Source organism: Simochromis diagramma, unplaced genomic scaffold (assembly GCF_900408965.1).
Source record: "Simochromis diagramma unplaced genomic scaffold, fSimDia1.1 OVJJ01000091.1, whole genome shotgun sequence".
NCBI lineage: Eukaryota > Metazoa > Chordata > Actinopteri > Cichliformes > Cichlidae > Simochromis > Simochromis diagramma.
Window position 1 is genome coordinate 128876 of NW_024386901.1, and position 10320 is coordinate 139195.

The 10320-nt window shown below is 40.1% G+C and overlaps 1 long non-coding RNA gene across 1 annotated transcript; it reads left to right on the forward strand.

The window, feature by feature from the left end:
- The first annotated feature begins 3662 nt into the window (after positions 1–3662).
- LOC120735459 lies at positions 3663–6038 on the forward strand. Its single transcript, XR_005696257.1, has 3 exons — positions 3663–3980; positions 4789–4849; positions 5335–6038. It is a non-coding gene; the product is annotated as an uncharacterized LOC120735459 (long non-coding RNA).
- The last annotated feature ends 4282 nt before the right edge of the window (positions 6039–10320 follow it).

Here is a 10320-nt window from a genome sequence, read left to right on the forward strand (position 1 = left end):
CAATTGCTCGCGGTATGTACAGTTTATTGAAAGGAAAAGGAACTTAAACAAGACTGGGTCTAACAGAAATCATTCGCAGGAACTGAGGGAGGCCCGAGGGCGGAGAAAGGGACGTAGAACACAAGAAGAACACGGGCGGGAACTTCTGCAAACACAGGAGAAGGGTTTTACTGAATGGGAAACAATTAAAGGGCAGAGGTGAGTGGTACTAGTGGAGAGTCTTGTGCTTACTTGAAAACACCGGCTATTAGGCGGGGAAGGGGTTGCCGTGGGAGCGTCCCAGGGATAGTTGAGAGTGTGGGGAAGCTGGTCCAGGTTCCAAGGTGTCCAGGGAAGTTGAAGTACGGGCTGGAGGGCAGGCTGAGGAGAAGATGAGTGTGTGGTCCTAGGGTTCTAGGCAGACTGGAGAACGGGATGGAAACAGAGTCCGAGCACAGAAGAGGCCAAGTTTACCATGGGTGGTAGCAGGACGAACTGGCGAGGAGTGGCAGGCAGTGCTGGCTTAAAAATCCTCTAGATGGAGCCCCGGAAATTGGAAGCAGGTGATGAGCTGGCCAACTTCACCCCAGGGGACGGACAACAGGAACCTGGACCACACCCGGCCAGACACTCCCACAGCATATGACAGCAAGTGTGCCTGGGCACAAGAAGAAGTGAAAGATCTAGGATACATTGTTGGCCATGGACAAATAAAGCTGCAAATTAAAAAACATAAAAGCTATACAAACAATCCCCAGACTGAGAAAACAAGAAGCAAGTGAGGTCATTTCTGGGCTTTGTTATGGTCCTGGGTCGGTGACCCAGTGTTTTTGTTTTTTACTTTTACTTTTGATTTCATCATGGTTTGTGACTGTTTGTGTTTTGGGTTTCTGTCCCAGTGTTTCTAGCTCCCTAGTTTCGTGGTACTTCCTGAGTTCTGATTTTTAGGTTTTGTTATTCAACCTCCCGGTGTTAATTCTGTGCTCCCTTTGTTCTTTGTCATCCCCACCTGTGTATCCCCTCTAGTATAGTCAGGTCTCTGTGTAAAGCTCGTGTCTCTGAGTCTGTGTCTTCACGTGTGTTTTGAGTTTCCTGTTTTATTGTGAAAGTCTGTCTCTTATGCCAGTGTGTTCAGTTTGCGTTTCCCCTGTCTCGTCTTGTCGATCACAATCAGCTGTGCCTCCCTCCTGTGTGTAGTTTCCTCGTTGCCTTCTGTGTATTTATAGTGGGTGTTCACTCATGTTTGTTGCTAGTCCGTCTGTGTTTCTTCCCTGCGTTTCTCCCAGAGTCATCCTTTCAGGTTCGTTTTGTTAGTCACTCCCAGTCTAAGTCACTTTTAGGTTTTGTTTCTGTTCGCCGTGTTTCTGTTTGTGCCACCAGTGTGTTAATAAAAGTTCGCTCACTTCCAAGCCAGTGCCTGCCTCTGGATCTTGTCTCTCACTCATCACACGTCTGCTCCGCAGCCGTGACAGGCTTGGTTGGATGGTATCCAAGTTTTATTCTCCATCTCTCAACCTTGGCAGCCCCTCTTATAGAATTAATGAGAAAAAACACCTCTAAAGTGATGTGGAATAATGGCTGTGAACATGCCTTCCAATCTTTAAAGAGAGTTTTCTGAAGCACCTGTTTTGCAAAGCCCTGGATCAGAGAGTAGCTGGTTTAAAAAAAACTTGCACTTTTCTTAAGTAAGAAGCTGTTTGACAGGGAGAAAAAGGTACTCTGCAGTAGAAAAAGAAGGACTGGCAATTAAATGGCCTACTGACTCTTTGAAATATTACCTCCTTGGAAGAGAATTTACGCTTCAGACGGATCACAGACCCCTGGTATGGATGCACTCCAAGCCACATCAAAATGCAAGGATACTGTGCTGGCGCCTAGTGCTCCAGCCTTACCAGTTCACCATCCAGCATTTTCCAAGAATCTTATTGTCCAAGAATCTTATTGCTGACTATCTTTCCATTTGCCGGATATCTGTCAACAAGAAGGCAGGGTAGTGAGTAATGTTGGGAAGCACTAATGCAGCAATATGTTTGCAAGTTACCTCTGTGGTAGCTATCTTGTTTTTCTTGTAAAGAGGGTAAAGCCCGACTTAACCCTCCTCTCGTGTTAGGGTCGGCACCGACCCATTTTAAATTTCAAATGCATAAAAAAATCACATACATTTGTTTATTGTATCAAGGCTTTTTGACTTTGTCAGGAACCTCTATTTCTACAAAATAAAACAAAAAAATATATTTTCACTAAATTATAAAATGCCCTAGTTGAAATTATGACCTTTGTGTTGTTAGGGTCGGTTTCGACCCAGGTATAATATTATGAGTATAAAGCAATAATTAAAGCCAAAACTGAAATCATAAGTGCACTGTCAGTTAAAACACTTACAGCAAGCGCCTCTCCTAATCATATGAGCTTTAGGGGATTCTTATTTTGCATGTTTTTTGCAGTATACCTGCACAAAAACAAAACAAAATAAACACGGGCATGTGAGGTGAATTCACTATTTGAGTGGCCATTTGACTTCCAGAGTGCACATTTACAATTTGCAGCATACAAAAAATGAGAAGAAGATTCACAGTGAGCCAAGTTCAGGATCATATTTTTGGTGAAAATGAAGGAGAAGACACCGAGCAGCATAGCGATTCAGATGGGCAGGTTTCTAAGGAGGAAGGCAATGTGGACTATCATCCAGAAGACACAGACACATCTGATCAGAGGTGGAGGTCGCTGGTGCTGAAGCTACTCCTGCTGAAAGATTCAAGTCCAAAAATGGTAAGATCTTTTGGAGCTCAGTACCTCATGATGTACATGGCAGGGCAGCTGCTGCAAATGTCATCAAAATGACCCCTGGAATCACAAGGTTTGCTGTGACCAAATTCAGTGACATCAAGAGATGTTTTGAGATATTTATGCCATTGTCACTAGAAAGAATCATCATTACTATGATAAACCTTGAAGGAAAAAAAAGTCCATGGCGACATGATGAGGAATACCTGGATGCTTTCATTGGTGTTCTTCTTGCTGGAGTGTACAGATGCTGCAATGATGCCACTGATCGTCTATCGGATGCATCGACAGGCAGAAACATTTTCTGGGCAACGATGTCACTTCACACATTTGATATCATTTTGATTCAAGAGTCCTCAGATTTGACAACAGAGAGACCAGACCGAGGTCTGACAAGCTTGCTCCCATCAGGGATGTCTGGGAGAGATGGGTGCAGCTTCTTCCACTGATCTTCATCCCAGGGCCAGTGACAGTGGATGAACGTCTTGTCCACTTTTTGAGGAAAATGCCCCTTCCGGCAATATATACCCAGTAAGCCAGGGAAAAACGGCAGAAAAATCTGGGAAGCCTTTTGGTATAAACTCAACTCGTCGTGTTTGGAGGAAGAAGAATACTGAGTTGCATCCCAAGAACACCATACCTACTGTGAAGCATGGGGGTGGAAACATCATGCTATGGGGCTGTTTTTCTGCCAAGGGGACAGGACGACTGATCCGTGTTAAGGACAGAATGAATGGGGCCATGTATCGTGAGATTTTGAGCCAAAACCTCCTTCCATCAGTGAGAACTTTGAAGATGAAACGAGGCTGGGTCTTCCAACATGACAATGATCCAAAACACACCGCCCAGGCAACAAAGGAGTGGCTCCGTACACTGAAAAAAGTCTAACAATGAGTCATTCATTCAATCTAATAAGTGCCATTCAAAACAGAATAAAATCATTGATTTGATTGTGAAACCCTTTCTTTTTGCATTTTAAAATACCACTTTTGATTTGGATGAAACTAAATATCTGTACAAAGGACACCACGCAAAGTTTTTGATTTCTCTCAAAACATATATTTCTTTTCATGTTGAACAGATGATATCTTTAATTTGAGTCAAAGTGATTTGCACTTGAACACGCCCACCAGAAATAGACCGGGACCCATTTTTATTCTGCATGGCTGCTGGAAACATCGTGTCACATCTTTGATTAATTTCATCTGAAAATAAACGTAAGTAAAGCCAAGTGTGTTACAAAAGCTTTTATAATTTGTATTGCCAAAATTGCAGAAAATAACCCCATTTAAGCTGGGTCGACAGCCACCCCCAATTTTTGCATGATTGTAGCTGCTAGCTACAAGCTAGCTAGCTATCCGGCGCGACGTTAGAACTGGTTACCAGCAACCGACCATCACAGTCGGGAATGCAAGTTAGGCAAAAAGCCGTTTTTTACCTGTATACTAACTAGCTAGCATTACCACGATGCATCGGTGGTGGATACAGCTAGCTAGCATAAGTTCATAGTTCATAACATTCATAGTATAACATAGTATAACTTATTAGTATAACTCCGTGCTCCGCTTCGTTTGAATTTTTCTGGTGAGCTCGCGGTTTCTAGACACAAGCTTGTGTTTGTGTGCGCACGTTTGTCTCTGTCTCTCTTCATATAAATATCTGTGTGTTATGTGTGTGTACACCGAGTGCAAAAGATAATTATTAATGTGCATGATTTAGAGACAGAAATAACACGCCAGCATATAAGATCAATGACATAAGACTAATTCCTTCAATTGACTTTCAGGCGCGGCTCGGAAAAATGTACATTTTCTTAAGAAATTTTAATTTTAACAGCAAAAAATTGACCCTATGCCAAACTTAGTCGCTAATGGCTGGTCTGTAGACTGTTTGGTAAACCTAAATCAAATTATAGTACTAGCTTTTTATAAGGATGTGTATGTCATGTTACGTATTTCTTGGTTTTTCTATGTTATGTGTTTTATAGAGAAGTAACATTATTCTTTTTTTTCTGTATGCTTTCAGAACCACAGATCGCTCCATCCATTCCATGGCTGAAGCATACATTTTCATTTAATCTGAACAGGTATCATTTTGCATTTACACTGCACATCCTTTTTAAACATTTCATAATAATCTAGACCCTCCCTCATTATCCTCTCATTCACCTTGCTGATGTGTTGAGGACTTGATAAAAGAATACATGGTATGTCCATATCTGTTCTGTCTCTACATGAGATGCAGTCTCTTGATGTAAATTTGACAACTCTGCTATTAAATGCAGTGATTAATGTAAGACAGCAACGATTAATCAACTCATCAAGTTAATATCTTAGGGTTCTGTATTGTTTTCTTTTTTTTTCTTGGGCTTTGTGGAACATTTATGAAAATGTTCCACCATTGATTTAATTTAATGATTATGCAATTCACAATGTGATTAGTCAAATAATTGTTCTAATAGTCTGTGACCAAACAACTATCAAAATAGTAGTTTATTATGGTCAAAGATTTATCAGGTGTGCCAGACTTCAGTTCTTCACTTGTACATTTTGTTCCATATTTTACCTCAAGATATCCCAGAAAGATGAAGCTGAGGAAGAGCTGCAGAGTACCACCATGGCACTCTTCGTCTTCAGGGACAACTCAAGCCTCCTACATCAGCCTCGAGACATCGGGATAATCATTGATGGTGTGGAAGTCCTGAATGAGTTGCCTTCTGTGGCAGCTGGAGTGGCAATGGTCTTTGGACTCTGTTATGCTCTTAATATGGAATATCCACGAGGATTCAGGTTCACCTTTGAGGCTCTTCAAAAGATTATGATGGAGCTTGACTTTAACAAGATGACCTCTAAGATTCGCAAACTTAATTGTAAACTTAACACTGCACAGTAGTGTGTTTGCATGCATGTGTGCATATGTGCACATGCATGTGCATGTGTGCTTGGTTATTTTGCTTGGTTGGCCTGCAGTGGTATTCTACATTCAAAAATTATAAGAACACCCATTTGAAAGGGAGATTTAAGTTGATTTCATTGATACATGTGTAGATTTTTTTTTTTTACATTGTACAGGCACAGTGCACATATAAACATTTTTGAGTACTTGCAAATTGGTTTAAAATGAGTTTTTATAATGGTTTTATGCCAGTTTTAGACAGGTTGCAGGTTTTATACCAGTTCTAAAAAGATTGCAGGTTTTATACTGGTTTTCAAAAGATTGCAGGTTTTATAAAACAAACATTTCTCTAATCATTTCTGCTGTAGCACTAAATCTGTATATTATATCTGTATATCTGTATATTGATTATAGTTAAAATGGTTTGGAACAATAAATGATTTTGAAATAATTGGTTGGCCAACTGTCTTGTTTTTTATAGGAAATGCAGAGCATTTTTGAACTGAAATAAAATGAAATGTAAAAAATATAGTTTGAATATATGTAAATCAATTACCTGGCTTCAACACAAACATATTAGTTCATGTTAATTTGGTTCGATGTGAATACATTAGGTTGGTTGAATTTCAATATATTAGCTTGGTTCAATAATTAAAATATGGTTCTATGTAAAAAAAAATCAATTTGGATCAATGCAAAATTTAAAGTTTCAGTCAAGTCTAGTAATATTGTTTATATCAACATAAAAGTATCAGGTCATATCAAGTGACTCAATTTGGATTCTATGAAGTCAAATATTTTGGATGTGACAATTGGACATCATTTTTTTTAATTTGAATAGGGTTATTCTTTTTACAGTGTAAGAAGCATTTGAAAGTCCTGGAGTGGCCTAGCCAGTCTCCAGACCTCAACCCCATAGAAAGTCCGTGTTGCTCGGCGACAGCCCCAAAACATCACTGCTCTCGAGAAGATCTGCATGGAGGAATGGGCCAAAATACCAGCTACTGTGTGTGCAAACCTGGCAAAGACCTATAGTAAACGTTTGACCTCTGTTATTGCCAACAAAGGTTATGTTACAAAGTATTGAGTTGTATTTTTGTTATTGACCAAATACTTATTTTCCACCCTGATTTACGAATAAATTCTTTACAAATCCTACCATGTGGATTCATGGATTTTTTTTTCACATTTTGTCTCTCACAGTTGAAGTGTACCTCTGGTGCAAATTACTGACCTCTGTCATCATTTTAGGTGGGGGAACTTGCACAATCAGTGGCTGACTAAATACTTTTTTGCCCCACTGTATGTTGTGACTTGTTTTTCAGATAAAACGTCAATCAGAAGTTTTGGGTACATAGTTGTGCTGTAAAGAACAGAGTTAAGTAGCAAGGCTGCAATGAAAATGTACATAGGCTCATGGAGGTTTTTATGAGTAAAAATTAAATACACAATAGTAGAATTAGTGCAGATTATTAGAATATATAATGTAAACATAGTAAAAAATAAAATATATCTGTACTTGTTAATTTCCGTGTACCAGTCCAGAGTTAGAAAGGTAACATTTAACTCTTTATCCATTATTGTTTTCAAAGACAAAACATTTGCTCATAAAACAAATTGCATAACAACTATTGAATAGAAAACTTTTAGAATTATGCCAACATGCAACAGGCGTTTTTCTGCTTTTCATAAAGGTCTCTGAACTTAAAATATATCTTGGAGAGCATTCATTACCAAGATTCATACAGTTATTCATACAAGTCTGTGGCAGGTTTTTATTATTTTGCTTCATCCTCAAGGGAGGGAGAGTTCTGAAACCTCATTGTTCTGCCTTTTTGTAATTGATGCTTTGGGAATGTACAATTATTCCTTCCATTCTGTTCAATGTGAACATTCAGGATGGAAATGCTATCTCTCCTTATAAGTATAAAATTAAAAGTAATACAATAGAAGAGTAAAAAATAAAAATGAATAAAGTCAATAAGAACAGTTGTCTCTCATACAGCAGTTTCAAGGTGCCAACATATGCTTTCAACATACAATAAATGTTGTTCTCAAATCATTGATTAGGTGACTTCATAGCAGTATTCATGTTGGTGATGTCCTTTGTGCAAAAACTGTTCAAAAGTCTTCTTTTGTTTGTCCTGTATCATTAGCCCAAGGACAGAAATTCTTATACAAACTAAATGCAAAAATAAATAATGCAATTTGCATATGACCAGAACTATAAAACAGTGGGTTATTTGATTATGTTCATCAGTGTGACAGCCTAGGGGGAAGAAACTCTCTCTGTAGCATCCGGTTTTTGTAAACAGCGCTCTGTAGCACCTGCCTGAAGGCTGCAGTTTAAAGATTTTGTGTCCAGAATGTGAGGGGTTTGCAGAAATGCTTTCTGCCCATTTCCTAACCCAGGACCTGAACGCGTTCTGGATGAAAGGAGTCTCTCAAGATTCAAAATCTTTTTTCTGTGGTCAAACTTTCAAATGTTTTTTTAGTTTTCCTGTGCAAAAGAGAGTGTGGGTTTTGATTTATATTCAAGTTTTATGGCAATAGTTTCTCCATTGTAAGATGGACTCACACACGCAATGGGTGTGTTCACAGTTTTCTGTGAGTGTTATATGTTTTGGTTTAATTCCTGTTAAGATTTGCTAGTTCTTAGGTTTTGGTTTCTGTGCTCCCTCTGTTTATTGTCTAGTCTGTGTCTTTCTGCTCTCCCTGGTCCCACATCACCTGTCTAAGTCATCCTGTGTTTCCCTTCTTTCTCCCATTTCCTGATTACCACCTTGTGTGTTTTAGTCCTTTGCCATTCCCTGCTTGTTGTTGCATCATACCCTCATACATGTGGGGTTTTCCTGTGCTCCATGTTCCCCTGTAACTTCTGGTTTCCTGTTCCATAGCCCTAACTTCTAGTTTTCCTGTTTTGTTTTTGTTTTGAAATATTCAAGTGTTTTACATGAAAATACATTTCTCAGAACAACACAATCATTGTCTTGTGCTGACTGAATTCCTCCAGTAGCGTGACTTCTGTTGGGTCTGTCTAGCACAGGCCCACCGCTGGAACGAGACAATTTAACTACACAGCAAAAGCATTGAATACCAAGTAGGCAAAGTTTTTTATGCTACTCATGCATGAGGGAGAGAACCACGACAAGCGCCGTTCCTTCACTTGACCCAGTCGCTCTCGTCCGCTCCCCCGTAACACTGCTCTTTTACTGAGGTTACATGAATATACATAGGTTCATTAATATATTGTGGCAGTATTAATATACTGCCACGGTGAGCAGATGTTTACCGTGTATGCTTTTGCTTCCTTACAAGTAAATTAAATGTGTTGGAACTCGCTACTCTGTGTGTCTCACTTTATAAGAGAATTTTATTTTTTTCTAACAAGCCTATAGCACATTTAAACAACAGAAAATGACAGGCACATTTACATTTCAGGATTCTAAAAAAAACAGAATATCAATATATAAGAAAAATTGAAAGGTATTGTGGTGGGGCGTCCATGCAGGAAAGGTGGACGCACCTGCACGGCATCTGCAATAACGCCCGCTGAGTTAAACACGGGTAATTAGGATTTGTAGGTGGGAATAGAGAGTTGGTATAGGTGTGATGTGTTTTGGTGGTGCTGTCACTTGGTGTTCGCTCTCTTCTCACTTCCTGTTCCTGCTCAAACACAGTGGTGTTTTTCAGTAGCTTATCTGCTTAGAAGTTTAATTAAAAACCTTTAGATACATTCTTTTTTCATAGTATAATCTTCACGTGCTTGATCTGAAGCACACTTTCTGTGTACTCACTCTAATTCATAGCCAAAGTATTCACTCACTTTGTCTTTACCGTTTCGCTAGCTTATCTTAGCTTGTAGCAAACAAGTTTGTAGCAAACTCGCTAGCAGCATGGCCTCTTCACCTGTCCCTCCTGCACTTTCCTGCTCATTGTGTCAGATGATTAGTTACTCCTCGGCCTCCTTTAGCAGTAATGATACTTGTAACAAATGTAGCATATTTGCAGCTCTGGAGGCCAGGATTACTGAATTGGAGACTCGGCTTCGCACCCTTCATTCACCCGTAGCTAGCCGGGCCCCTGTAGCTGGTGCAGCAAAAGATAGCGTAGGCCCCAGTAACTGTTCCCTGGCGGACCCCAAGCAGCTGGGGAAAGAGGGCGGCTGGGTGATGGTGAGGAGGAAGCATAGTCTTAAACAGAAGCCCCAGGTACACCACCAACCCATTCATGTGTCTAACCATTTTTCCCCACTTGGCGACACTCCCGCCGGGGGTCAAATTCAGGTAATTGCTGATTCTGTTCTCAGACATGATGCTAGAGACACCAGCAACCATAGTCAATTGTCTTCCAGGGGCCAGAGCAGGCGACATTGAAGGAAATTTAAAACTGCTGGCTAAGGGTAAACGTAGATTCAGTAAAATCATAATTCACGTCGGCAGTAATGACACCCGGTTACGCCAATCGGAGGTCACTAAAATCAATATTGAATCTGTGTGTAACTTTGCCAAAACAATGTCGGACTGTGTAGTTTTCTCTGGTCCCCTCCGCAATCAGACCAGGAGTGACATGTTTAGCCACATGTTCTCCTTAAATTGCTGGCTGTCTGAGTGGTGTCCCAGAAACGATGTGGGCTTCATAGATAATTGGCAAACCTTCTGG